Source organism: Hevea brasiliensis, chromosome 12, assembly GCF_030052815.1.
Source record: "Hevea brasiliensis isolate MT/VB/25A 57/8 chromosome 12, ASM3005281v1, whole genome shotgun sequence".
In the NCBI taxonomy this organism is placed as follows: Eukaryota; Viridiplantae; Streptophyta; class Magnoliopsida; order Malpighiales; family Euphorbiaceae; genus Hevea; species Hevea brasiliensis.
In genome coordinates this window covers 23,354,210-23,358,968 of record NC_079504.1, presented here as the reverse complement: position 1 = coordinate 23,358,968, position 4,759 = coordinate 23,354,210, and the positions used below count along the sequence as shown (strand labels likewise).

Genomic DNA, 4,759 nt, shown 5'->3' with positions numbered 1-4,759 from the left:
AAATATATTTTTTATAAATATATTAAATTATTGTTAGCTAATTAAAATAAAATAATAATAAATAATAAATATATATGGATTTCCACATTAGGGAATTTAATTTCCACAACTAATCAAGAATCACCATTTCCCTTTCTAACATAAGGAATCAAAACATGTAAATGGAAATAGTTATCTTGTTAAAAGCTAAATGCTCAATTTACTCATATAGTTATTGGAATGTTTCAATTTTATATTTCATAGTATTAAGTAAAATAAAAATTTTAAAAATAATATTTTTTATTTTCTTATAATTAATTAAAATTGAATTGAAATTATAATTATAATTATAATAATAAAAATATTATTTATATATTTTGATATTATTAATTAAAATTAAAATTAAAATAACTACAATAAAAAAATATAAAAATAATATTTTAGATTTCATATAAATATTTACAAATTAAAATTAAAATTAAAATTGGTTCAATAATTAAAAATATAAAAAATATTATTTTTATATTTTCATATAAATAATTAAAATTAAAAATTATGATTATAACTAATTTTAATTATTTAAATTAAAAAATGTAAAAAAATATTTTTATATTTTCAAATAATTAATTAAAATTAAAAAGAAGAAATAATTTTAGGTTAATTTTCATTGAAGTACAAAATTAGTTAGATTTTGATTTTACAATTTATACATGCGAATCAACAATCTTGAAAAGGAATTTAATTTTTGATTCCACAATAAAGCAAATATAAATGAAATTAAACTCATCATTCCGCTTCTATTTTGCTCGATTTTGATTTCAACATATATTTTAATTTTAATATGAGAACCAAATGGGCCGAGCCATCAAAATACACTTCATAGAACTAATTAGGATCTAATTGCATCCATATAGCGTGCAATACAAACCTTGCACCTTAGCTCCTTAAGCATGGAATCCTTCCTCTCTTTGAAGTGACTCTGATGACAATATGTGCAAATAGCAAGAAATTTTTTATAATTTCAAATTAATTTCTTCGTTTCATCATATAAGTCCCACCCATTGGTTTATATAATTTCATTTATAATTTATATTATCTAATTTTTATTATATAATTAAAAATACAAATTTACATAATAAAAATATTTAATTAATATTAAATTATAATAAATTTAATATAATTATTTATTTATATAAAATTACACATTATTTATTATTTTGAAATTAAAGGTTATTTGTCTAGCTTAGTTTAATTCAACGGCTAAATGCATATTACACACTTGTAAAGTCAAATTTGAGCCTCCGCTTTTTCAATCTCTTATTAAAAAAAAATAAAAAGTAGTTCACTGAGATATTAATTATCGAGCAATTCATGTTGAAATAGATAATTTGTTTATTTGTTTAGCTATTACTTAGTGAAAGAAATGATTTAAGTATTATTAATAGTTGTCTCCTTGAAAATATTTTATGGTTTGTTAGCTAAAAAATGGCAGGTTTAGGTTCAGGTTTAGTTCATCTAATGATATTGGGTATAATCCAATTGCAAGATTCTCTTAGTGGAATCATTCCCATCGTGGGGAGTGATATTTCTAAATTAGTTTTACTTAATCTAATATTTTGTTCTTCTGCCATATTTATTTTACAAAATTAAACAATATTATAATTTGATTTTGGATTAATATTTTTATTTTAAGTGAATGTCAAAATATAAAACAAACCATGGGTCATATATATATTTATAACTTATTTATTTATAATTTCACTATATTCAAATACTAAATTTAAAATTTAATAAAATAATAAAATTAAATAGATTATAACTGGTTGTAGTATTATTTTTGGCATTTTTTTAAAGTGCTATTTTGGTAATTAATTTCCACTTCTCACATAGAAAATATATATATTTTAGGGTATAATTTCATCCTTATGAATAAAACATATATGTTATAATGTAACATATATTTTATTAGAAATATTTATAAAAGTAACAAAATCCCACACTTCTTTTAATAAAACATATATATTATACTTTTTGATAAAAGTTATACTTTATTTTAATAAGAGATATTTGTTAAGAAAATTTATTAATAAAAGTATATCTTAGTGCCCTGCCATTTCTTCCCTCACCTTCTACCCTATCCATTCATCCCTTTCTATATGAAACTCTGTGCCATTGCATCCCCCAAAATTACCCATGGGTAGACATCTTCTTCTTCATCAGTGTCAACTACAAATGAACAGACCCCTCTCACCAGTCCCCACTACAGCATCATCTTCCTCTTTGCTCCTATTTCTTCTCTCACTTGCTTCACCACACATAGTCAAGCATGAACGCCCACATTCCTCTCTTTCTCGATCCAGCAATGCCTATTATCCATCTAGGGTCAAACAATTGAATCTTCAACCAATAGAATCTTCAACCTATTGAGTTTGTTGCTGAGAAGTTGATTGTTACCTTCAAACAGTCGAATTTCTGCCCCAAGGTACAAATTGATTTTATTTTTTTAATTGATTTTATGTCTAATTTAGGCTTATGTAGGCAATTTTTGTTATTAATTTTTATAAATTCTAAGGCCAAAATGAAGCAATTAAATTTAAGGATAATGTTCTATATAGGCAGTAAAATAGTTTTTTTTGGTAGATAATAGTAATTTTTAGGGAAAAAATTGCTATTAATTAAGATATGTTTATTATTATAAAAAAGGGGAAAAATATATAGTCTAATTAATAAGATAAAAATTACAAATATTATCCTAGAATTTCCTAAAATAAAAACACATAATTAAAATTAACTGGGAAATCTTAATATTTTGCGGTGTTTTTAGCGGGTAGGTATTTCTGACCTAAAAAAATTTCCTTTATCCCTCTCTCACAAAACCCCTAATCCTGAAGTTGTTTCGCAGCATATTCTGAAGTTTTTGGTGAGGAAATCAACAAATTGCATTAATTTATTCAGGTAATTTTTAATTTTAATTTATGTTTAGAATGTTATGATCTTAGACTACTGAATGTGTATTCTATTGATGTGTGTATGAGAGTTGTCTCTTAGAGTTTATATATTTATTGTCAATCAATAAAAGCCGTACAGATATAGCCATGGATGTAAGCCTTATTGGCTGAACCATTAAAAACTTGAGTGTTTTTCTTTATGGGAAGTGGTTGACCATGAGTTGTATCTATTGCATGTCTCCATGGTAACAATAAGTTTGTTTTCATAGCATCAGTATTTTAGGTTTAGTTCATATTCTCTAATTTTTGAAGCCTTTAATTTCAGGTGCTCACTTTTATCCTTGCAAATTTAGTTAAGAAATTTGCTTTTGAAAGTAGCTAATAGCTATAGATTTGAGTGTGTCAATTATATTATTAAATATGCTTTTTCTTATTATTGCCTAATAGCTACTAGATGTTGAATCCGCACTTCTGATATTGGGTGAGGTTTTTAGATATTAGATTAGGCTTTACCTTTGTAGACCAAGATGTTTGAATCTTCTAAAGGCATGTGATGTGCTTGGAATTTAATGCAAAATTGATAAAGATTATGTTGAGTGGCCCTTGCTATAAGCCTTATTGATCTATTTTAACTGTGTTTGACCAATCTTAGAAACAAATTGCCAAGTGACTGACTTGTAGATTGAAGTTTCATATATTCCCTTCTCTCTATAATAGAATTGTTTATCTCTTCCAATAAATTGGCACACCAAGTTACATAGTAGCCCGTTCGGAAATTATATTGGGCTCTATTACATCCTCAAATCAAGAATTAAGCTAGAAATAAATTGACTATAGGGAGTAACAAGTAAATCTCTCATTATGCCAAGATGTTGAGGCTGAGGACTTGTTAACTAGTTGTAGATGATAATTCTATGATAGCTCACTTATTAATACTTTATTGCATGGTGTTCTTTAACCAATTACAATCATTGATTAATCTTGCTGATTTTGAAGAAAACTAATTTCAAGTAAGGCTTTTTTCCCCTTTAGTAATTATTATTATTATTATTATTTCAATTCCATGACAAGCAATTTTCTCTTTCTTTTTCTTATTAATAAAATGTTAGTGGCTTGCTTTTAAAATGATTACTGAATAGTGTTAATTAATATTATGACTAACCAAATTGCAAAGTTGAATTTTGTTTAGGGAGATTGTTCTTTGCTATATAGAATCATATTTTATAGGGACTTTCATGTAGGGTAGAAGTACAACAACAAAACCAAATGGAATGATCCCACTGTTTATTTGACACCTTTAGTCATTCTAAAATAGATACAGCATCAAAAAAAAAAAAAAAAAAAAAAAAAAAAGAGATATCAAAGAAACTGTAGATTGTGAAAGAATTGATTGAAGCTAAAGATGCCCTTCTTTTTCCTAGGCTACTTCTACAGTGAAAGGTTGAAAGCCAAAGAATCACAAATTATTTTCCAAATTTTGATAATCTTATTAAAGGTTGAAAACACTTAAATATACATAATTATTTATATATCATTAGTTTAATATTATAATCAAATAATGAAAATTGTTTTCATGAAAATAAAAAATATTTTTCGCGTATAAATTATTTTTCACGAAATAAACAGAATTTAAAATACACTTTTCTGATATATAGTGCTTTATACTTTAAATATATTAATATAAAGCTGTAGTTAAAAAAAATATAAAGTTGTAGTTAAAAATATATTTATTTTAATTAAAAAATTTTAAATTAATTTGAAATTTAATTTAATATATTTTAATATTAATAAAATTATTTTAATATTGAAAATGATAATTTTTTATAGAGTTC

The 4,759-nt window shown here is 24.2% G+C and overlaps 1 long non-coding RNA gene across 1 annotated transcript; it reads left to right on the top strand.

The window, feature by feature from the left end:
• The first annotated feature begins 2,077 nt into the window (after positions 1–2,077).
• On the top strand, positions 2,078–3,523 carry LOC131171365 (uncharacterized). The gene is made up of 2 exons (XR_009142047.1): positions 2,078–2,461; positions 2,882–3,523. It is a non-coding gene; the product is annotated as an uncharacterized LOC131171365 (long non-coding RNA).
• The last annotated feature ends 1,236 nt before the right edge of the window (positions 3,524–4,759 follow it).